Source organism: Oreochromis niloticus, linkage group LG5, assembly GCF_001858045.2.
Source record: "Oreochromis niloticus isolate F11D_XX linkage group LG5, O_niloticus_UMD_NMBU, whole genome shotgun sequence".
NCBI lineage: Eukaryota > Metazoa > Chordata > Actinopteri > Cichliformes > Cichlidae > Oreochromis > Oreochromis niloticus.
This window is the reverse complement of record NC_031970.2, coordinates 5,561,673-5,587,063: the sequence shown is the minus strand read 5'-3', so window position 1 is coordinate 5,587,063 and position 25,391 is coordinate 5,561,673. Positions and strand designations below refer to the sequence as shown.

General features: G+C 41.4%; 1 long non-coding RNA gene across 1 annotated transcript; it reads right to left on the bottom strand.

Annotated features, from left to right (window-relative positions):
• Window positions 1–2,615: 2,615 nt before the first annotated feature.
• LOC112846828 (uncharacterized) lies at window positions 2,616–6,406 on the bottom strand. Its single transcript, XR_003220004.1, has 3 exons — window positions 6,339–6,406; window positions 5,959–6,213; window positions 2,616–2,889 (listed from the first exon to the last, which is right to left on the bottom strand). It is a non-coding gene; the product is annotated as an uncharacterized LOC112846828 (long non-coding RNA).
• Window positions 6,407–25,391: the final 18,985 nt, after the last annotated feature.

The following is a 25,391-nucleotide window of genomic DNA, read 5'->3' as shown; positions in this document are numbered from 1 at the left end:
TGCTTTCAAGTCAGGGTGTTTGAGATATTTTGCTTGTGTTGAAGAGGAGGTGCTTTGTGTTCAGTCAGCACTTCGCACACGTCTTTGAAGATGAGCCCACTCAGAAATCACAGAGAAGTTTGGATGCTTATCATCTCACTTTCTGTTAGTGTGCATGGATAGTTTAAGGATTGGACAGGTTTTTAAAGCTTTTCTCTGCTGAACTGACAGCTGTGTTGCCCTCGGAGAATGTTAGGAGTTTATCGATAATGAGAAAATAAAAGAGATGAGGAACAATCCTGCCTAATGTGTGGTTGGGGAAATAACTGTTTTACATTTGTGGTGGCTTGCTTTTAAAACCAAATGCTTTTAAAGTTAAGGAATTTTAATATGATAACACATAATTAATAACAACAATTATAATCACTCCCTTAATAAATACAAATTGTTTGGAAGATGATCGATAAATAGATGGATGGATGGCTTAACAACAATGTGACAGTTCTTGTTTCACTGTGATGTTCAGTCTGCTGTGCCTCTAAAGCTGCTCAAGTTTATGGGACTAGGTGAGTATAGGTCTGCTGTTTTGGCAATGAAGTCAGTCTGTTAAGATAATCAGAGTATAGAGAAAGGCAGGTACAGAAATGGGGATGGGGTAGACAGAAAGGGGCAGTGCTGAAAATAGAAAATGAGCAAAAGTGAGAGGTAAGGTCAAAAAAGTGAAAGAGAGGAGAGCTTGGGAAGCCTGAGTGGAAAGGAGGCTGATGATGGAGAGAAAGAGAGGAAGAAAGGGAGAGAAGGGGCCACACAGCAGGGAGAAGCCATGTGAGACTGCTGAAACAACAGCCATGACATCACCACCAGCTTGGTTGGCACTGTCACATTGACCTGTAGGCATAATAAGATTATTTCTAGTAGCCTAGTTTCTGCTACAGAGCCAAATGAGGAATCCTATTGAGGAATTGTTTTGTTCTTGTAGAAATTCCATAGATGTTCCCAATTCTAGTTTTCTGTTTATTAAATAAAAAAAAAAATCAAAGTATGTAGCTGGCAAAAAATATCCATCCATCTTCTTTCACTTATCCAGTTTAGGGGTGTAATAACTCAATGACAGGCAGACTATACCACAGCAAGTCATCAATTAACCTAACACCATTAAGTGTTAGGTTAATTGAGAGACAGGGAGAATACAGAAGCTCCACACTAAGGCCTCAGCCTGGATTCAAACTCAGAACCGTTTTGCTGTGAAGTCACAGAGCAACCAACCGTACGGTCTGATATCCCCGTGTTGGTGTTGGATCATCATAATTAATGTTGGTCCAAGCTCAACATTGCAAACGACCAACCAGATTGTTGCGATGTCACAGTTTTGCGACACAGATACATTATCACACACTAATCCTAACCCTGAACATTTAACCCATGAACTTTACATCATCATCTAAGACGTATTTCTAAAGATGCATTGTCCATTTATTTTCTCTGTATTTACTTTTCTTAGATTTTTTTTTTTTTAAAGGCTCCTTAAAGTCCTAAAACTACTGTGAACTCTGGTTGTTAGCAAAAAGTAATCCAACAGGAGTAGAAAGTATCTGCATTCATCATAATGATGAACAAGTCAGCAGTCCAACAGTGAAAGCCATTAATTTGATCAAAACTGGTTTTAGTAAGAAGGCTTGTGGTTTGAGGTTTATGGCACAGATAAATATTATATTATATCAGGGCCTGGTTACACAGATGTGCTGGTGGGATCAGCACATTGTTGGTTTGGATCTTTATATGTGATGTGTTGACAGTGAAAATAACATAGACTTCTCATTTCAATAATTTTAGACTCAAAATGACATCTGAAGCCCCCCCACCCCATGATTTAATCAGCTAACAGCCCTTAATTTAAAGCAATAAAATCTGGACGCTTGCCATGTGAACTTGGGTGTTTATTGGTTCTTTATTAATGGGGCTTGAAAAGAGGCTGGGAACTACAAGTCTTATGTGCTTCCAGCTTGGCTAAATAAACTAAATAAACCAAACAAAGTGTAGTCTATTGATTTCCAACATTGCTGTGAGAGTTATGACTAAAGCCTATTTGGAGGCAGCAGTGTTTCAGTATGTGCACACAGTGCTTTGCTGTTTTCCACAGGATGTTAAAATCTTGACTTTGATAGGGACATTAGCAAGTAGCCGAAATGCATTTTCCACCAAGTCAAGAGAAGAAAAGATTTCATGTCTCCCAGCTACAACAAAGGTATCAATTTTCGTTCATTGTAGGAATAAAAACAATATTTTATCACTGTTACGGTGGACTGATCAAACTGCACATTGAAATACTCACCATCATAATTTCTAATTATGAAGGAATGAAGTGCAATGGCATCATGTTTGATTACTGTGTGTATGCTGTAGTGTTAATGCAGTCTACTGTGCGTCTGCATGGCCACCTTTGAATACCCGATGATTAAAACTCAGAAACACCCTCCTGTCTGCTTTGAAGTACATCAGTCCACAACTCTACACAGTTATGTTGACATAAGTCAGTGACCGTCCCACACAAAGACCTCACTGTTTGATTTAGCAGCAGCTGACACCAAAGTGTCAGCCCAAGTTAAAAAAAAAAACAAAGATCAGGAGGTGTCCAGATTTATTGTAATCAAAGTCAGGGTATAAGGTTTGGATATAAATAAAGTGAGAATAAATATATCACAAATGAATAAACATATTTCAGATATCGAGAACTTTAACAGTTGGTAAGAGTTAAAAATGAGAGGAAAATAAAGGAAAGGAATAGAATGTGGCAGCATCTGTGGAAATCTCTTAAAGGAGTCCGGGGTGGAGAGCGCTCTGAAATAGTCCAAATCTGTGGAAGAGCTTGGTTTCACTGGTCTGAGCGTGTGTTTGTGAGACTCCTCCACTCTGAGAGAGAGAGAGGAGAGATGATGATGATGAGGGAGAGCGGTGGGGGTAAGAAGTGGAAACTTCACGAGCATGTGTGAATGCTGACGTACACATTACTGAACTGCTTCACATATTTTTCAAAAGAAAGCGACTTTTAAAGTATTTAAGAGCAGGAAATCCTGGTTACTATTACTGATTAGCTTTTTGACACAAACAAAAACTCAGGTATGTATGTCTGTATATGTTGCGGACTGCAAACGTTTACAGACATTACAAAAATTTCAGGTAACTGACCAAAAATAGTTTAAGCAGAAGACAAACATTAAGATTTTACATGTCATTTCCCCCCTGAGTGTATCTTTGTTCGCTTCTTTCTTTGTTTCCCAGTTTTCTTCCCCTTTTCTCTGAATGTATCTGGTTTGTCTATCAGTGTGATCAGTGTTCCCACCGCTATAACAGCCCAAGCTTTGGGATTTTGGATTTTTGCTCTGCAGGGCTGTGAGGCTTTCTGCCCTGAATACCTCAAACAAATCCAAAATGTCTGTTTTGTCTGCAAAGCTCTGAATTCATTACCAGGGGCCAAAGAAAACTGTCATGCTAAAAAAAAAGTCTTATTCATTTGAGAATTTGTTGACTGATCTTGGATGATCTTCACTGGTTTATTTAAGGTGTTGCTCTTGGCTACTGAAAATAATAACGGTACAGTAATTTATGTGTATCTGTGTCCTGAAGCTGACCAATTTTTCTTAAATTTAAAAGGTTTGAGTGGCTTTTTGAAATAAAAACCTCAAAAAGGTGAAGTGAATCATGTTAGCATAACTTCCTGAAACACCAGTTTAGACAGTTTAAGTGTCCATGAAGTCTCACACCAGCAGCAAACCTTCACATCTGCTCTCTGTGGCCTCTTGAGCTTTACAACTGAAACCGTCTGAAGAGCTGGCATTTAGCTGAACTGTAAACTTCTCGCTGACCACAGTTTCTCTTTCTGGTTGTTTCTCATTCTGAAGGCAACTGAACTAAACAGCTGACTAAAACATCACTTAAAATTACAGTTGCAAATAACTGAAAAGGCATTCATCCATCCATCCGTCCCACCGTCCAACCACCCACCCGCCTGTCCGTCCATCCATCTTTGCTTCCATCTTTTTGTTCATCCATCCACCCGAGTGTCTGTCCAACCCTCCCGTCCCTCTGTCCATCCATCTTTCCTTCCATCTGTTTAGTCGTCCATCTATCCATCTATCCATCCATCTATCCATCCATCTATCCATCCATCCATCCATCCATCCATCCATCCATCCGTCCCTCCGTGCAACCACCCACCCATCCATCTTTGCTTCCATCTTTTTGGTTGTCTATCCATCTGACCATCCATCCATCCACCTGCCCGTCTGTCCGTCCACCCGTCTTTCCTTCCATCTGTTTGTTCATGCTTCCACCCAACCATCTGTCCATTCGTCTGTTGATCCATCGCTCACACACACGTCCGCCTGTCTGTCCGTCCATCCATGCATCCACCCACCCAACCACCTACCCGCCCGCCTGTCCATCCGGCCATCTGTCGTTTCCTTCCATCTGTTTGTTTGTCCACTCACCCATCCATCCATTCGTCTGTCTGTCCGTCCGTCCGTCCGTCCGTCCATCCATCCACCCACCCATCCGTCCATCCCATATGTATCCAAGGCTTACAGTGTGTCTGCAGCTTACACCAAGTATCATAGGGTGACAGATTGGGCACATGATAGTTAGGTTGCCAGTCTATGACAGGGCTAACACAGAGAGGCAGACACCCATTCATGCCCACATTTATGCCTGCAGCCAATTTAGGAAGACCTATTAGCCTAACATGCATGTCTTTGGTCTGTGGGAGGAAGTACCTCGATAGAGCCAGACACAGGGAGAACATGCAAACTCCCCTCAGAGGAGAAGGTCCGGACTCAAGCCAAGAACCATCCCATCTTAACAAAGGCCTTTGTAGAAATTTAGGACAGACAATCTAGACTGAAATGGAAAGAAAGGTTTATCACAAAAAAACCCCAAATGCACCTAACACATTAAATCATGACATATATTGAGCATATGTATTTTGGCAAATGTGCTGTGTGGACTCATCGATTTATTTAATGTAATAAACAGAAATGTCAAATTTAATTTTTGGAGTTTTCCCCAGTGCTCTTTTAATTGCATAATTTTCTACGACCTCTTCTTTTGCACCAGTTTAGACAATCTTGATATCAATAAGGGACCGCTGTGGGTGTCCTGTGGTGTCAGGCACTGGAACATTTATCATCTAAGTTCTTGTAGAAGGCAGACTCCATGGACTGCCTTGTTCTGACGATGCATCCTGATGATTAGTCAGACTGGGATGTGGGGACTTTGGACTTTTTGTTGAATTCCTTGAGGAGCTTTTGCTGCTAGGCGTCTCAGTGTGGGAGGCAGGTGCCATGAAGTACCTACCTCCCACACTGAGAGGTGTGCTTTGTCAGCAACAATTTTTAAGTGGAGTCTGTGTCAAAGAAGGATCCACATCAGTTCCAGGATTTCCAGGCTTTCCCAGCAGAACATTGGATTGCCAGTATTTTTAATGTTATGGCTTATCTGTGTAGGTTTAGAGGCTAATCAAGGACAGCTGCACTAAAATGTGTAATTCCCATTTTAACTGGCCAAACAAACAATCATAACAAAGACAGCAAAGAAGAACGAGCTGACAAACTGCCTCGCTGTGATGTATATGGATCCATCTGGGAGTGATTCTCTTGCTCTGAATTGAAGAGATGCTGGCAATGAACTTATTCTGCTCTTTGCTGTTTTTTTCAGGGAGAACAAACACTTTCAAAAACTCGGTCACTACCATTTCACACCATCATTGAGTCTTCACAGGATTTTCAAGTGAAAGGTTTCCAAGTATGAAATGAGTCAAGCAGAAGCAAAGTGTAATGTTAGTTTTGGTACTGTGTGCTCACATCAATCAAGCATGTTCATTAATTTTGTTTCCACTGTAAGTGTCCAGTTGAATAAATGGATTTAATATGCGTTGTTTTAAAATATGCATGGAAGTAAAATACTAAAAGAAAAAGTAGATCCAACCTTTCTCCTCCATTCAGATTATGTTTCCCTGACAAGAAACTGTTCAACACATCAAAAGGATGTTGATATGCATCTCATAATTGATGGCTATGACACAGTCAAAACACTGGGGGCCATGTTTGTGAGGGAGGTACTGTATTGTGGAGTCTCAGCACTCAGGACGTATGGAGCTCATTTCCTGCAGGAGATCCGTCTCAGTCATGCTTGTGAATAGGACCTTTTATGAAGGCTGTGGATTAAACCAGGTGGTGAAATCTTGAAGGGGATGAAAAGAGAGATTTAACTTGGAATCATTTTAGTTTTTTTGTGTCCATTGTAAATTTATCAAGAAGGTTACCAAGTATTTTACAAAGAAAAATAAAAGACAAGAAGCTACAAACCATTTGTGACGACAGCTTACACCGCACAGGCACATGAACAAAACTAAAGACGGGGAATTTGGGGTGCATTGCAAATGAAAAAGAAAAAAATATAGGACAGGCGAGTAAAGTGGTGGGGGCAGTGGGCTTTCCACCCCGACATCATGTGGGCTGTACTTATGTTTCAGACTATATACTCAAACACACTAATTTCATGATGGCATCATGTTAACCGAATTTGTCCACAGACGGAGAGACAGGCAGACAGACAGGCAGACAGACAGAGGAAACACCCATGAAGTGCTTAACTGCCCCTGAGGCAGTTCCCACCACATTAGGCATCATCAGGACCTCAATTTTGCCAAGATAACACACAGATGCACACACGCACCAAAACAGACTCACAAGGTGAAAACAATACCAGCCACTTTAATGGCTTTGACAAAAATACAAGAGAAAAGTGCAAAAGATCATCCAAAACCTTAGACTTTCAGCTGTGTTATTAAAATTTATTTTAATTCATCTTTATGTTTTTTATTGTTTACAAAAACTATGAAAAAATCAACTGGATGAGATGCTTTCAGCTGTTTGACCAACAGCTTAAAATCTATTTTATGAGTCTCTCATTTCTGCAACTAACTGGCAACTTGATTCATTAACTAATTGCATCAGTTTTATAAGGTTGCAAATGAGGAATGAGTGAGTAACATTTGCTTTTGTGTAGTGCTGCTGAATAAAGTTTATTGTAGTGTAAGAAAAAGAAAAGACAGTATCTGAGTCTCCTGAGAAACCCAGCCTCCTTGGTACAGATTTAGAAACGGGCCATAGCAAGCTGGTCTCCTATAACTCATCGTATACTCACACACCTGTGACACACCTTTGACAGACTGCATTAGAATGAAAGATGAAGAATCAAGGGTCTCCATGACATATCTCTTTTTTTGTTAAGTGTCCTTCTGCATCATATTTTAGCCTCACACACTCTACACAGAGCTCAGCACTGCGCAGCTTTCTGAATGTATCAATTATGCTGATGAAAAGGACAAATATCAAAGTGCGACCACCTCCTCTCAAATAGTTAAGCCACCCATCAAATGACAGGAAGTCACAGCAACTCAGGCTCTAACTTACCACACCTACATTTGGTAACAATTATAAGGCCATCAGTCAGATTAATTGGTGCCATGTTGTAGGGAACGAACAGTATACAATTCACACAGACACCTCCCTCCTCCCATCCTCTTTATTCATTTATCTCCCTCTGTCTCATACACTCAGTCACATACACTGTATATGGCTGCTTTTTATCTCTTGTCCAAGTTTACTTGAACTTAATTTGAAGAGAGGGACACATAAAAACCCAGACAGACACCAGTCTGAATGAGCCATGTCTTTTTGTATATTGATAATAGGGTAATGTGGCAGAACCTACAGTAGGTCTTATAATCTACCAATTAAAGTCGCTTTCTTGATAGAGTAATAGCTGGGTTACAGCGTGCCGGAGCTTCAGATGACAGGCATTCATATAAAAACATGCCATTAACTCAAAGAGAGGGGCCGTTTTCTTTCTTCTTTTTAATATTTCATCGGCTTTGCATTCAGTCAATGTCAGTCATTCAGTACCTTGTTAAACCTGACAGCTATGTCTCTATTTAAGAGATTTTATGAAAATACATTTAATATGTTAGATAGAGTTTGAAGAACTCCGATATTTCAGAGCATTATGTGAGTATCAATCAATTTCAAGCTTGCTAAGCAGAGGTGAGAATGAGTCTACTGAGGTCCTTTCTTCATATCGGGAGAATATTTTAGTCCTTGGATCTACTTCTTCATGAGGCATTTTTCAGTCTTCACACATTTCCTCTAGAGCCACAGAAGACTTTACCAAACCATTTAACCCAAAGGGGGTGTCTCCCCACAACACCTGTAAACAAGACTTTGATGTTTAAGACTAGTGAAGAGCCCCAAATTCATTTGTTCCTCTCTCGCCTGTGTTTTTTGGCCACTATAGAGTTTCATAATATCGGGACAAATAGTGCCTGCTGCTGGAAATGGAATGTTCCACATACAAATGCAAGGTCAGAGCTCTTGGCCAAAAACCATGAATCATCCGAATGTGGAGGAAAGAGGAGAGAAAATTTCAATAAGTGGGACCTGACATAGATAAACTCTCAAATACATCAAGGTGGATGTGGTAGAGAGACTGTCCAAAAACAGGGAAAGGAGGACAATTCTCCACTGCAAAGCAAAAAGTCACTGAGCTGTGTGCCTTCGTGCTGGAAAGATGAACCAGTTCCCATTGCCTCAAGTTGGACTGTGTTAGAGGGATCAAAGAAGGTAACCTCGAGTCTTAATGAAAAACAGAAAAGTTGTACTTGTGTCCTTTTGCCGGACAACTTTATCCAATGGACTGTTTGAAAAGTTTCTTATCAATCATCAGTCTCTGGCTTATTCCTCAGTGTTTTCCTCTATCCTTCCATAGTAGTTATTTTCATACCTACACATACTCTCTCAAACTGAACTGTCATTCCCCTTGAAAAACTCTTGAGGCTCTTCCCACCTCAGCTCATCTGGTCTTCACTCTTTAAAAAAGTCCATTAATAGCGCTCCACAGTGTGCTGCTGTGAACACAGCTGCTGTGTCTCTGCAGGTCTGAAGAAAAAAAAAAGCTAAAAAACAAACAAACAAATAAAAAATGTGTCAATAAGAGAATGAAAAAGAAGCAAAATGCTTTTATATCAATAAAATATAGTATAGTAGCCATCAGCAACCAAATAATGTTAACATACAGACATAGCGCAATCCCTGTTTTTATTCAATTTCTATGTTTTAGGTAATTTTTCACTTCTATATGCTTAAAGTGACTCTTCATGTGTCTTTGCGTGCTTTGCTTTATGATTCATGTGAAACTTTTATTCTTTTCACCAAGCAGGAAAACCCTTCTTGCTTTTGAAAATAAAACACAACCTTATCCGTAAAGGCTGAAGTAGCAGTCAGGTGCTGCTAATCAAGTGCACTTGATTAACTGACCATCAGCAAGTGTGGCCATTTCTTTAAAGGTTTGCTGGTCTGGAGGATTCATGTGTGTGTTAGGTGGTAGAGCAGATCAGCTACTGATTGGAAGGTTGGTGGTTCGATCCTTGGCTTCCCCAGTCTGCATGCCAAAAATCCTTGGGCAAGATACTAACCCCAAGTTGCCCTCCGATGCGTCCATCGGAGTGTGAATGTAGGTTAGTTTGCACTTGTGTTTAGAAGTGCTTGTATGAATGGGTGAATGAGGCATGTTGTATGAAGTGCTTTGAGTACTCTGGGAGAGTAGAAAAGCACTATATAAGAATCAGTCCATTTATCAGTTACAATGACACAATATTATGAAATCTAGAGAGAATGAAAAATGGAAGTAAAATTTCCTTTGGAAGTAAATTTGAAATGGAAAAAAAGGTTTATCACTAAAAAAACAAACACGCCTAACACATTAAATCATGACATATATTGAGCATATGTATTTCCGTCTGGATTACCCAGCTCACACTTGAGCACGATACTGATGAAATTTAAGAGACCCTCGCACCAATGGCCAGTTTGCCCACAGACGGTGTTTGCGCAGGATGGAGTCCCGCCGTAAATTTGGTGGTGGAAATCCTTTGGACGCTGTCTGTTGCAGTTCTGACATTTGCAGCTCTTTCACTCCAGCTGAATCAATAAAAGCCAACACTGTCACAATGGTGCACTCCTGACCCCCACCCACAAACACACATACACAAAGACAAATAGATGCTTAGTCATGCAGGCAGACAGTGCCACACAGACACAGACACACTCACAGACTCTTCCCAAATGCGTACATTCCTCACACACGAATGAGATTCTCGACTCCTTCCTCGGCTCTGTGCCCTCTTAAACAGCAGTCATGTTACACAGTTTTGTTATCCGAGTGCAGCCGTGCACTTCACTGATACGACACTCAGTTTCTGCAGAGAGGTGCTGACATCATGTTCAGCCATACAGATAAATGTAAGCCTTTACGACCCTCCAAGTTATACTGGCTTAAGGCAAAAAATGAATTTCTAACTTTGACTTTTTAGATTCTTTTAATGCTTCTACATTTATTGACTTAGGGTCAAAAAAAGTATATTTTTTAGAATGAGATCAAATAAGAAGTGAAACTACTGAGCGTTACGATGTACAGCTGCTGTGATCTTGTCACAACACTTTTTCTTTATATTATTTTTTTCTTTTTTAACCTGTCCCGTTTGGTTCTTTTGCCATCAGAATTATTGTCTAAAGGCGAAGAAAGATGCCCAACGGATTTACTTTACCAAATTGACCATCCCAGCCTTGCCGTAATGGTCCATTTGATTCACCTTTTATTGTTTATTTTATTTTCACTTGCTGAATACGGGACAGACTTGACTGGTGGAAGGAAAGGGGAGAAAGAAAGAGGGAAAGAAAAACAGCGGGGAAGAGGGACGGGGAAAAAGGGCAAAAAACCAAAAACCAACAGAATAAGCAGACAAAAAATACATATATCGATCACCTGGATCACCTGTTGAGAAAGAAAGAAGAAAGCAAGCAGAAGAAAACGAGAGTAATAAACATCATCACAATGATCTATGGGAATATGACAGTAAATACTAAATATTAAACATTATTGTGCAGCACGTAAGATCGACAGCGCACAGTGTGCTTTGAGGTAGGAGCCAAAAAGGGTGTAGTTTGTGTGTGTGATCACCTGTGTGTACACCTGTGAGCATGGACGCGCTTGTTTTTTTGTTTTTTTTAAAAGGTTCCTTCATGTAATGATCTGCTAGAGGGTGTGGGGGGCCACTGCCCCGTCCTCCAGGGCATGACGCAGGTATGGAGGAGATCAAAACTCCAGACATCCAGAGGCCCCCAGAACACAAGAGACCAAGGAAGACCAACAGAGGGGCAGCCGCGCCACTATCCCAGAAAGAGCTGAGGAGAGTCCCAGATGAGGGGTCACTCAGCAGCCGCGGAGCAGAAGCCAGGGAGGGTTGCAGTGACGTGCCCGTGACCTCCGCCGGCAGCCAGCTGTGCCTGAGTGACCGAGCCCCGGGCCGAGAGGCCGAGGGCACCCCGCCTCCGAAGTGGCCCGAGCGAGCCCCAGGCTCCAGGCCCCGATAAGCAGCCGCCAAGGAGTGAGCCGGTGTGTACCTGGGCGCCCACCCCCGGACACACAGAACCACCAACGCACCGATGTCTGAGGGCGTCCGCCACCGGCAGGGGAAGTGGTGGGGGGAGATAGGCCTCCAAACCTTGGAGGGCCTGAGATGTCCCCAGAGAGGTGGCGTCTGATACCCAACCTGACATATAGACACAGACATACAGGCACACACAGATACAAACATCTATTCCCACCCTCATGCTCTCATATACAATTACTCAACACTCAACCAACGTGGAGACAGACATAAAGAGACGCTGTACACACAATCACACTCCCCAAGCGTACTCTAAGAACCGGGTCTGGGTACCCTTGCCCCTGGAGGGGGAAACTGCGGCCAGACCCAGGTGGTGTTACCCTTTTCCCTGCGGTGGGGAGAAGCAGACCGCCCCGACTCCGCAGCAGCAGGGAGGCCCCACATTCCAGACCCCAGTCGGACGGCCAACTCCTCCTCCCAGCCCCCCCCGCTCCAGCAGGCCGCAGAGAACGGGGGTGTGAGAAGACTCCAAACCTCCCTCCACCCGCTCATATGTAGTGTTGATGCATGTGTGTTCTAAGGTGCATTTAAAACCCAGGAGGGCATGGAGCTACCTGCCAGAGAAGCAGGTAAGCGCATAGCCCCTCCTGCTAGCCCTCAATGTCTACGTGTATTTAAAATTGAGAGGTGGGCAATGACGTCAGGGGTGAGGTGTACACCCTGATGGTAATTTGGATTCTGTGTGGCGTGCCCACCCCCAAGATCCTATATGTATGTGTAATGAGAGTGTGAGTAATGTGAATGTCTAAGTTGTGGGATAAAATTGAGGCAGAGGCAGCCAGAAGGGGACAGAGGGGGGGGATGCCTCCCCTGCACCCTGGTGACACACCCCTACCCCAAGGCCCTGCATGTGTGGGTGATTGTGGTGGAGCGGGAAGAGGGAGGCAACTGGAGATGGGGAGGGAAGGAAGGGAGGGGCAAGTAACCCCTCCCTGGGGCCAGCTCCCCCGCTGACCCCAGTAGGCACCCCCATACTCTGCAACCCGCCAGGGAAAGGGGGGCCCAGGCCCATCCGGACCGGGGCCCAGCGCGGCAGCGCTGCCCGGCCCCACAGAGCCCGGGACAGTCCACCCGACCCCACCACAGAGAAAACTGCACCCACCCCATCATCCACTCATCTTCCAAACTACACAAGACAATAGACGCCCAGGCTGAGATCTTCCTCCACCTCTCCTGTATCTCCCCCTCCTGCAGAGAGAGTTCCTGAAGAGAGGAAAGCTCCTGCAAGATGTGACAACCTCCCCCACCAGTTGAAGAGCCCCCAGGTGGCTCGATGCACCGGCGGCACCCTGCGCCAGGGCCGGGCCCCATACACCCACCCGCCCACAACCCCGGCAACACACCAACCAGGACACAGCCCCTGAGGCCCGGCCAGGGCCCCAGCCCAGAGACGGAGCGCCCCAGAACCTCACGCCCGTCCCGGACCCACCCAGGGGCAGCCAGGCTATCAGGTCAGTAACCCACGTCCGTCAGCACAGACCCTCCCCTAGCCCTGCTGCACGCAGCCACGAGGAAACCGTCACCCAAGAGCCAACAGAGCCCCTAATTGGCCATGACTGCTACCCGGGTTGAGCCCCCAAGGAAGATGCTCCTGGGGAACCCCCCGATGCCCTAAGCCCGTCCCTGCCCCCACACCCATCACAACAGTGAAGGCGGGACCACTTTTTTTTTTTATAGATGCTAGAACAGTAATAATCCACTAGTGGAAATCAGTAGAGTTAGGTTCCTAATCTTACCAACAGAGTAGGAATAAAAACATGCAAGGAAAAGACCCAATACAAAGAAAAACCTGGGACACAATAAAAATACCTTCCGATTATAAAATCTTTATAAGTTTTACTTTGTGTCACTTTTTAGTGAAATTGCTTCTTTTCTTATGGCAACAGTGTTTCTTGTTTTTTCTATAAAGCTGCAATAGTTACAGTTACAAAAACAACAACAAAAAAGAAAATATATGTCATAAATGGTGCCTGCAACATTTGACATATATCAAATTCAAAGGAAATAAAGAACATAGGTAACATGTTCTCTAGAATGTCATTGATTTAAAAGGATAAATTAATGCAGAGTTGACTTTCCAAGCACTTTGGAGAAAAAGGATGATGATGCTATTGATGTTATTAAGTCCAAGTAGCAGCTGAGACAGTTAAGTGGAAGCCTGTTAATCTGGAGCTCCTGTCTTTTGCATGCGCATCTTCTATTTTTACCTCTTTTAAAATACTTGGTTTGGAGATTTAGAAAATGTTTTTTGTGCAGTTTATTCATTTTACCCAAGGTGTCTTTTTACCAAATTATATTTCTAGTAAAGTGGCAAAGTTTAAAGGAACAAAGGACATTTCAGACTGAAGCATGGTCTGAATCTCAGACGTTTGGTGGACTACAGCTAAAAATCATTTTGGGGTAAAGATTCATGGGGAGACTTTGATGAGCTCATCTAACACATCTAACCTTCAGTCAGTCAGTCAAGCACGGTATAGAACCGATGTGAAAAACATACTGTAACAGCTCACACTAATCTACCTGTTTTGTAAAACGACGTGAGTATATTTCTCTATCTGCCCTTTTCCTGCCTGTCCCCAGGTCACGATAAGTGACTGACTCTGTAATCTGTGTGAAAGCAGGCCACATGGCTCTCCATCTCATGAGGAGATCCCTCTGTGTGGCTGCTCATTCTTTTCAGCAGAGATCTAAGCCTCTCAGGAATGCTGAACTCTCAGACTGTGCATGAGTCCAGTTAGACAATGTGTGTCAGCTTGTGTGTGCCAGTTTTTTTTTTTACCTGTATGATATTCTTTAACCATTCATTAGATAGAGCATTAGATAGTAGTGTATTTACTGTGAAGCAAACTAAGGTGTGAAATACAGCCCTGACTGTATTTCAACAAATAGAAACAAATCGCTCAGGGTATATGAGGCATAAAGCTTTTCTTAACAAGAAAACAACATTGTTATTCAGACTGCTGGCCCTCCTGGACTTTCAGAGTCTTACAGAATTATGTTTCTGAGTCACACGTGGTGATCTCTCAAATGGGTCCAGTTGAACTCATTAACCTTGAGGCTGGTGAAATGGGTCAATTTGTGCACTACAAAACATTTGCACAGAGTTTCGCTTGTACTGAAGTATCAGTAATAAGTGAATGTGAGTATGACTTATATCTATAAACCAAATGACAAAACTGATTGTGCATCATTTGAAACTCCACATTTCACTGGAATTCCCCTTTTAGATTTATTAACGCCTTTCTTCTTCTTCCTCTTCTTCTTCTTCTTCACTCACACAGTTTTATGGAAATGTAAGACTTTAGAAATATTTCATCTGAACCAATTGCAACATACAATAAAACATCTCTAATATCTTTCTTTCTTTCTTATTATTAACAATAACTGTCCAGTAATATCACATACTCTGCATAAAAGTATTCTGGATATTAACTAATTCTACTACTATGAGTATTTTAATTTTGTAAGTATACTTGATTCTAAGACCTATACTTGTAACATCCAGCATAGTAGTATAGTAGTACTACATAAACCTAAACTTTGCTAATTAGCAACAGGCCAGACTGCTGGAGTTCTCCTCAGGCTTTAAGCAGTTCATTCCCCCTCTTGTCTATTTTTTACCCACCAACCCAGACTGAGCGGATGGGGTGGAGGTCTTACTCTGGCACCTCAGGTATGTTATACAGCACTGCACACCCCCTCAAATTATACCTTCCCTCATTCCTCTTGCCATTACTCCTTCTCCAGGTCTGCTGCCGCTCTTGCTTTGAAACCTCGGTCTCCTCAATAGCCTTTTTGAGCAGGACTGTTTATCTATGAACACACTTTTTTCAATTAAAACAGGGTGAAATGTTGATGGTGGGCAATTTCCAAAAGCAGTGGAAGTGTGATCGGAAGAAAGGGGAACAGAGGGTGGAATGAAAACATGGGTGATGGAGGAGAGTGATATGAGGGAGAAAACAGGGAGACAGAAAGGAGGAAAGGTGTGTGTTTGTGGGTGTGTGTGTGTGTGTGTAGAGGCTGTGCAGCGCTTTGTGGTCCCCTAAGGTGGTTTCAGTGGCAGCACATGGTGAGAGGTTGGACTGCGTGCTCCCTCCCTAACACACTAACACAATGGGGCTCTGTGTGGTGAACTTGAGGAATGCTGAGAGATGGCAGGACTGTGGAGAAAGAAGGGAAGAGGGGGTTTTGTGGGAGGGAGGGAGTTAGGGAAGGGCTAGATGCTGGTAGCTGATAGGGAATAAAGACTACGAGATGACAATAAAGAAGAATACTTGGCAATATTGCAGTAATGTGCTTCTCAAGTGTTAAACTGCAGCTGGCTCAGGACTGACTGCTGCCATTAACTGTAGTGGTTTTAGACTTTGTTTCCTTTTACACTATTATTTTTAGATTTCTAGAGTTTATTCTTAGATAGTTTCAGGAGCGTGAATGCTTTTTGCATGCCTCAAAATCTCCTCTAAGGAATAATTTGATCTGAACTGAAGAAAGAAAAAAATGAGATAGATGACCCTCTTTTCTCATTAATACTGCTATAGTGTCTTTTCGAAAGACCTGTAATTCCTAATATTCACTGGCATCTGCACAGTGGCCTGTTCATTCCTAAATGCAGGATACTGTATGTGACTCCCACTGACTCGACCTGAGCTAGTCTCCCATGTCTGCATTTGGACAGCAAACAGACTTTAGGAAGTCTATTTGGGAAGCCGACAGGTTAAAGATCATCTAATGTCCAATCCGACTGTTGACTCTTTTCAACATTTTGTGAAAAAGAAAAAAATGCTGCTGATTTAATATATATCTGCTATGAGAGCCACCAGTGGATGACCGATCTCATAAAAAAGTTTTTAAAAAAGTTGAAGAAATGGAGAAATAAAGGTGCTTCTGCTGAAACAGAACGTCTGCAGTGTAATTTAGGAAGGATCATTTCAGCTGTGTGTGAAGGTAAGGAAGAAAAGGCAGGGTGCAAGTCTCAGAAATGAACAAACTGAGCGTGTTTATTAAGATGAAGTGAGGCCAGGTAAGTCATGGTGGAGAGAAAGAAAAATATAGAGAAGGAAAAAAGGCAGGAGAGGTGATGGCCAGTTTGTTTACAGGCTCCCCTACACTGAGAAGGCTCCAAGGGTCTTACAGGAGAGTAGGACTCCTGATCCACACAGGCTGGTTTAAATGTGTTTTTAAATTGCTCACATAGGAGATAATAACTGACACCTGGAAATGTAAGACAAAATCTGAAATCAGTCAAAGACAATATTAATTAACAGGAAACATTTGAGAGGATTTTTTTAAATTTTATATTCTGAATCATACTGGGCATATCCGAGTAAGTGGTCATATAAGCTTTGCTCAAACAGCTTCCATACATTTAAAAACTGTCTGATCGGTCAGGTCGTCACTCACAGTTAAAATGTTATCATCTTTTCTTTCTGTTTTATTGGGATCTGTCTCAAAATCACATAATTTTGCCAAGATGCAAAAGAAGATGATCTCATCGACCAGTCTAACAGTTCAATATAATTAAATATTGCTTCAGTAGTGTTTTCATTATTTCCATGTTTTTATTTAGGGTGCCCGGCCTTATCTTTACTGTGTAACTGAATTTATAGTCACGCTGACAATTGACAACAGTTGACATGAGAGAATCCAGTGAGCTGTAGTTTCACCATGTGCTCACCAGACTACATTTGCTACGGTTCTGCTGCACAGATCTTTAGTTTGCATGTAATACACATGTAAACGCAATAAAGCTTTCATTTCTTTATCAGATATACAGTAATTGGAGGAAAGCAAAACTCAGCTCTTTCTCTCCATTTCAAAAGATAGACATCTGGAAAATCCCAAACTTGCTCTTGTGTGCTAGAGGTGGAGGAGGAGCGAATTAAAGAGGCTTGCATTCATCATATTACAGACACATCATCCTTGATATGATTCTTGGTAGAGATGTACTAATTGTATTACTCATTCTTCCTCCAGCAAACCTAATGAAGAAATTCTTATTGGCCTTTTAAGAGATGGATAAAAACCAAAACATGGTTTCCTGCAAACCCTGATTGTTCAGTCAGTCAGTCACTTCATTTCAGCATATAGATTTCTGTGAGGACAGTGTGAAATTTCAAGTCTGTGTTGCAAACATTCATGTTTATGTCTGCAGGCAGAGTTCCTTTTTTGTTGTTCTTTGGCACTATGAGGCAAATCTCACTTACCAACTAGTGAAATATGGATGTCTGTAAAACGCCCCTGGCGTCATTTTGAATGTATGTAAGCATGAATCTGTGCCTGAACATAACCTTTGATGGCTTTTGTCCATAAGCTGCTGGTCAAGTTCTTTCCATTGCACAGAAATTTCCCCAGCCTCTTTCTATATAGTGATTTTGTTCAATTTTGCTAACGTGGTGCCACCAAAAAGAACTAAAAGCCACTTTGTAAATGAGCTCTGAAGATTTCTGTAATCCAGTCCAGCTCCAGCTGAGGAGAGAAATATAAGATCAGGGCTACTTAGAAAACCAGGAAACGGGTCACTGGGCCAACTAAGAGGGCTACCTGCATAGGTGGACAAAGAAACAGTGTTCTGGAATATTCTGCCCATGTGGTGGTGATAACTCTAAAATAGATAAAAAGAAAACCAAACATATCATGGAATATTTGCCTTGTGGCTGGAGTTACTCACAATGTGTGTCCGTGAATATGAATCTTTTACACAGAGAGGCATGTGTGAGGGGTGGAAATAGTAAAACACAGTGTTTAATTTTAGTTAGACTGGAATGATTGGGCTGTGTGACTCTGTGCGAGTGCAACTCATAGCCACATGAAGAGAGACTATGTGCATCATGGTGAATGCTTTGTGTGTATGTGACTGTATCTGTATGTATGAACAGGCAACATGCATTTATAACCGCCACCAAAAATTAGTGTAGGGCACAAATTAGTTGAAAATGGCAGACATTCAGATTAAAAGGCCCCCTTGTGGGAGAAATGCATGCCAGCCCAGCAAAGGAGCAGCAGCACTTTAAGCTGATTATAGTGCACCATTAAACAACATGAATCAGGACTTGAACATTCTTGCCAAACAACTGTGGAGTGTCTAAAATGGCAGTGCTGGCATTATCATCTGTTTTTAATGAGCTTATTCCAGAATAATGGACTTACTCTCACACAGAAGGCTGTATTAGAGAGTTACTGTAGGTAATGGAGGAGAGATCTGCTGCTTATTAGCTCCTAGTTTTCTGTTTGATGAAGTGAGGTTATGGTACGGTACATTTCTGCGTCCACATCTCCATTCTTCTCCTGTGGGACCACTGAGCCATTCATACTCTTATACAGTATATGTCTGTTCTGTGACCACCACTCCCTTCCTAACATTGCATTTGTAGCAAGCTATCCATATGTTTTAGCACCACATTGTGCAGGTATAGTATTTTTCAGCGTTTTTGGACTGAGCATGCTTCACTGGCATGTGGCAGAGGTCCAGTGAATACCTTTGGAAATCAGGTGAATAGCTGCTCTGTTCACCTGTGGTAAGGCACACCAGGCCTTCTCCAGTAACTCGCATGCAACAGAGAGATGAGATGACAGAAAAGCGCACAGAGTGCAGAAAGGAGTGTCAATGAGCTACATTTCTTTAAAACATTATAGCCTAATAAATAACATAAATGACACTTAATGGGCTGATTATTTTTAAACTGACTGTTGCACAGACTACCAACAGGACAATTCAGCATCTGGATGTCTGGGAGGATGGTTGACTTTTGGACTAAAAATAAAAGTTACAGATATGATTAGGCAAGATAGCTAGTGCTGTTATGTCTACCTTACGTGTTAGTACTTAAGTTTTTACAGTATGTAGAGGCTTTGCTGTGCATACAGTTATTGTCTCAGGAAACAGCACGCCTGGTCTGCTGAGCCCACTTTTGTTTTCAGTTTGGCCTTGTGTCTTCAGAGGGAGGAAGGGCTTAGATGTGAAACAGTCGAGTGGAGGGATGACATACATATCCTCCAATGTTTTGGTTCCAAACAGTGAGGGAGAGTAAAAGAGCTGATGAAGTCTGTTAGGGTGCCAGTTGTGATGACTTTACCCCCCACTTGGAAAAATTCATCCAGCTGCTGGTTTAGTGTGGGAGTAGGGGGTCAAATTCCCTCTCCAGCAGATTTATTTTGAATAAATGAGCTAGGATTTTTAACCACAGGTAAATGTCTGTTCTGGAGCAGAAGCTTTTTGTGACATTGCACAAACCCTTGCATGAGATGAAGCTTGGGGGAGCAAACGAGGCTCTGTTTGCTCCCCCAAACAGATGTGTGCAGTACAGCAAATGTTTGACGAGAGCCTTACTTACACTTAGGAAAATAAAGCATCTTTTGTGCAGCTGTAAGACTGCTTCCTCTGTCATAAATGTACCCATTTTTATGGGATTTACTCCATTTGCAAGATGAATATACTCATACTGTTATTTTAAACATTTAGTAAAATTATAAAATAATTTTGAAATAGCATTCTTCTGTGCAAATGCAATGATATTTCATGATATTATTTAAAGGATTAGTCATAGAAACTGGCATGTAATAGTTAGACTAAAATGTATCTGTGTTTATTCTACCCACAATATCATATTCGATGAAAATCACTGCTTTGGGAACGCATTCAACTCAACTTCAAATTGTCTCTACACCTTTTTTTTTTTTATTTCTTCCAAGCGTACTTTTGTTTTGTTTCGCTGTCTGCTCCGCTTTTACTGACCCAGTGTGGTGTTCATACTTCTGACTTCACAGTGAGTGACTTTCTCTTTTCACATTTTTGGAGGTATGGTTAAACAGTCTGCACAGGAATTTCAAACACAACACATAAACAGTTGTGTTTAACCACTGTGTAACACTCGTGTCACAAGTAATATGCAGCTTCACGAGTTTTACATTTTAATTATATTTAGGTTCACTATAATTACTGAATCACTTAGTTATGCGGACTGTTCAGAATGAAAACAGCATTACTTTTGTGACCGAGTCTCCGACTGTCACTGGGTTATTTCAGTAATTAAAAACTGTCTCTTTGTGTCCCACTGAACTCTTTGTGTCTGGACAATTACTGCCTGCTGTCTAGATTGTGAGGTTTCATAACAATAAATGGAGCACAAACTGAAAGTAAAAGGTCTGTGAATAGAAGCACTGAACAAAAGCTGGGGTCGCGAGTGCTACAGTTAGTTATCACTAGTTATCATTAGTTAAAACAAACTGTGGACAATGAAGTATCACCAGTAAAACAATGACTTACATTACTGTGCAAAAGACTTGAACCATGCCTCATTTTTTTATATCTTGGGGACACAGGTATAGCAATCTATTGAAACGTGCACACATAGAAAGAAATACAGTATATAAGGCAAAAACAGAGTTTGTACAATTCCAAAAAACTTGAAAGCCAGTATTTGATATGACCACCTTTATTCTACAACATAAAAAGTACACAGTCTGCTCCTTTTCTGTGTTTATAACTCCATCGATTCTGACAAGCTCTCCAGCACCACTGGCTGAAATGAAGCCTCAAATTGTGACAGAGCCTCTACTGTGTTTTACAGATGGCTGTAGATTCCAAATTTGGATTCATCACTCCCAGTGACTGCCACTGATTTTCAGTCCAGTTCTTATTTAATCTGGTATACCTCAACCTTTTCCCTTCCTTATAAATTGCTTAAAAACAGCCAGCCTTCCAATCTGTTTCTGATAATGTGTCAGGGAAGAGTAGATGGAGAAAAGCCAGAAGCATCTCTTGTCTCTTGTCAGCTCTTTGTTTTGTAAGAGCATCGCTTTCAGATACCCTTCATCTGCTGTATTTTCTTTAAGGACATACTGCGCTCAGAGTCTTTGGCTTTTGGGAATCCCCTTGTTGGTACAAAAACACAGTTTTATTCCTGTTAAATTATTTTTCCATATTCACCTAAAAAACAGGGACAAATTATGTGGTTTTGTAGCAGGCTGCTAACAACAAAGTACCTAAAAATATAATTGGTTCTTTGCTAATTTATCTACTTGAAATCACAATCATTACCCACCCCGGCTACCATCTTTTTAACCTACTGCCCTCTGGCAGGTGCTTCAGATCCATACAGGCCAGAACAAACAGACTTGGGGATAGCTTCTTCTACAAAGCTATCACTCAATTCAAACTTGCACAAAAGTAATTTGCACTGAAATATCTTTACTGACCACTGCACCACTAGACACAAATTACCCCGACCATTCGTGCTCATTCTGATGATGCTTGGACTCCAGCATGAACTTATGTCTGTGCTTAAAATTGTCGGTGCTCAAATTGTCCGTGTCATCATTCTCTGGCTGTCTGTCTGTGTCACCCAGTGCTGTGTATTTATATTATGTGTATAGTTATATTATTGTATAGTTTTTTATAATGTGGTAAGCACATGTGCACTTTTATGGAGTGTTTTAAATCTCGTTATACTGTGTATAATGACAATAAAGGCGTTCAATTCAATTCAACACTGGTGCATCCCTTGAGTTTGGTGGCTTTTTGCACTTGAATGATTCATAGGCCAGTATAAAGTCACTTAACACACACACACACACACACACACACAAAAATTCTCTGAAAATAGTCAGGTACAAGGACCGGACTGAAAATGTTTGAAAAAATATAAAGAACCAAGTGCCAAAAAGACATTTGCACAGTCTTTTCTGTTATTTTTTAACATTCACAGTTTAATATTTGCATAAACTTATATTTTGTCTTAGCCTAGTGAGTTTGTTTTTTTCAATGTCATTTGTGCGTCTTTCATCATGAAAAAAAGACTTTTCATCCTCACACACATTACTCGCGTTCTCTACAGAGAGCTTTCTATACATGAATCCTTTTGGTCATCGATGTGGAACTACGCCGTCCTCAGGTAGCTAAAAGTCTGTATTGTGAAGTGTTCACTCCGTACACACACAGGGCATGCTTTCAAGCTACAGAAAACAGGGCTGTGTCAATACTGGCAAGACAAGGTCCTGATTTATCCAGGGGTCTGACGCACTAGAAATAGCTGCATTACCATTTTCCAGGCCTATCTGAAATGTCTGCTTCTCCCGAAAAATGACTTACAGTTACATTAATGGAGAAGCCACTTACTGCACAAAATTTCCATAGGTGTATTATGTGAATGGGAATGGCAAAGGAGAGAGGCTTACAGCTCAGGACACAGGTACAATGAATAGTAAGGGTTTATGTTGCTCATGGGAATGCCTTTATGAAAACTGCTACATTAATCAACTTAACGTATGTGATGCTGTGACTCTGCATTTTTATTTTCCTGCACTGAAGAGAGAAGCTTTGAAAATCTTCTGAAGAAACTCAAAAGCAGACATCACTGCCTGTAATGTACTGAGCGAGTTCTCTTGCTGCCAAAGTATAACAATATAACATTCATCCACAAATCTCTCCTCACATTTCATAAAACAATCCAACATATTTGCTGAATTCCAAACTTTGTTTTCTTCTTTTGTTTTTCCCAGAATTCCTGGCTCTTCAGTTTAATTACAAGCTTGGCAAACATGAACCCTAGTTTGGCTGTACTTTGAAGCAAAGAAAGATTTATGAAAAATTCAGTGACAAGTAGATGCCAGAAATCGCTCATTCTCATCCGTCAATGTATCCTTTCAAATTAGTCTATAGTCACATATGCTGCCAAGGTTTTGCTGATTGGGACATCTGCACGTTGTTTGTGAGTTGTATGGGTAAGATCAAGTTTCCTGGCAGCCAGAGAGTTTTCATCCCATGTGCAAACTCAGACAGTCCAACTCAGTAGCAACTGGGCTTTTTTCTCGAGTATTACAGGTGCTGCATGTTTCATAGTAAATACTAGCAAAAATGTTTTGTTGTTAGTGACATTTGCTTACAAAGACATGACGAGCTCAGGTTGATGGACATGATGAAGTTACACTGTCTGTTTGCTTTCTATACCTGTGCTCATGCCTTTGCTCTCTCGGTTGGCTGGCTCAAGCCTTTCATTGGAGTCTGCATGCTTTCTCTTCCCTCTGGGTGTTCCACTTTCCTCCCACAGTCCAGAAGCATGCATTCTAGGTTAAATTACTCAAAATTGGCCATAGGTGTGGATGCGAGTTATATAAAGTGCATAAAAAAAGGATTTCAATGAATAGGCTTCTAAAAGGGTAAATTTGGCTCATACTGTAAACCTTTAGGGGTTGATGAGATTAGAAACCATAGAAATGCCAGTTTACTGTTGAAAATTCAGATACACAGAATGTTTCTGAATACTGCAGATTGTCTTTCACATAGTGTACCATAGGGAACTGAAAACTGAAACTATGCCAATTTTCAATCAATGAAAATAAAAACCCAAAGTAGCCTTTTGCATGGATCCTGTTTTTAGGAGCCAAAGAGTAAATAAAGCTTTTCCACACCATCTGAAGTTGTGATCAGGAGACAGAAATGCTTACAACACTGATATGTATACAGACAATTGAAAGGGAACAACAGCTTCACATGGAAAGCAGCTCTGAAATGTAGTTCACTTGACAAAACATTTGTGTACTGCACATACGGTACAATTTGTCACCTTGTGTTGTCAATGTTCAGTTTCATTTTTTGCCCTCTGTGTGCTACCATTGGCCGGTGGACATGCCTCATCCATATTAAAACCAAACCATCCATACGAGCAATGTCCTTTTGTGCCTCCTATTTGTGTACTGTGTCTGATTGTGAAGCAGACTGCTAATGATCAAAGTCTTACATAGGTTTTATCGAGACAAAACAGTCAGCCATTCCAGTTCAACACCTACAGCAACTTGGATTACTTCCAGGAATTAATCAAGTGTCTTTTGAGAGGAATACTGCCGTGCTCTGCAGCACATCTAAAGCTCTGACAAAACAAAACACTTTTGTTTCTCTTTGGAAAAAAGGGGAAAAAAAGGAAATGCAAGACATGAAACTTGAGAAAGGAAACAAATTCTCTTTTATCTATTGTCTCTCTACATAAACTGAGCATGATCTCTGTGTTTATTCTGGACGAAGCTCTAACAAACTAAAATATCCCACAACAACTCTAACATATAGAGAAAAAAAATTATTCCTTTCTGCAAGAAAGACATTAATCATTCAGCATATTCTGAATTCATATTTAGGTCAACAGAGTTGTCTTTATAACTATTAGCCACGTTTAAAGTCTGGCGTTATGGTTTAGAGAATTAGTTGAATTTTTGTCATATTTTACAATACTGTTGAGGAAAAGCTCTCCGGGCTTTATGAAGGTATTTCAATAAGAAGAGATAATTTGGAAGAACTGAACATGAATTACTGAGATAGAGAAATTAATGTATTTGGCAATTAGACTCCAATGATCCATCATGGCAAAACAAAATCCCAGCGGTGATCCGACTTAGAACAGGACCCCCCAGAGTCTAGAGACACTGGTGGTGGTGAACATGAAGACTGAAGCCTGGATGGAGCTCTGACTAAAAAAACTACAGTTGGTGAACAGTATCTTAAAGTCATGTCCTTTAATAGAAAAAAAACTTCAGCAAAGACCTGACACGGCACCTGAAGGATGCACCTGCCCCATCAGAAATGCTCTCAGTGGAAGGTTGAAAAAGGAGTCATTCTTTTGGAAGGGAAACAGAAGGGAAAGGAAAAGGCTGAGGCTAAAAATCAGATCTTGAGTGATTAATGTCAATCATCATCAATATGTATGGAGTAGGTCAGGAGAGAGGTACAGGAGTGAATATCAACTCCTGTGTTCTATAAAACACAGTGCAGACTCTATCATGTTTTGGGGATGCCATCGGGGATCTTGTCAAAAGTGATGGAATAATAAACATGGAAAATTACAGTCAGATTTTGATCCACACCTAC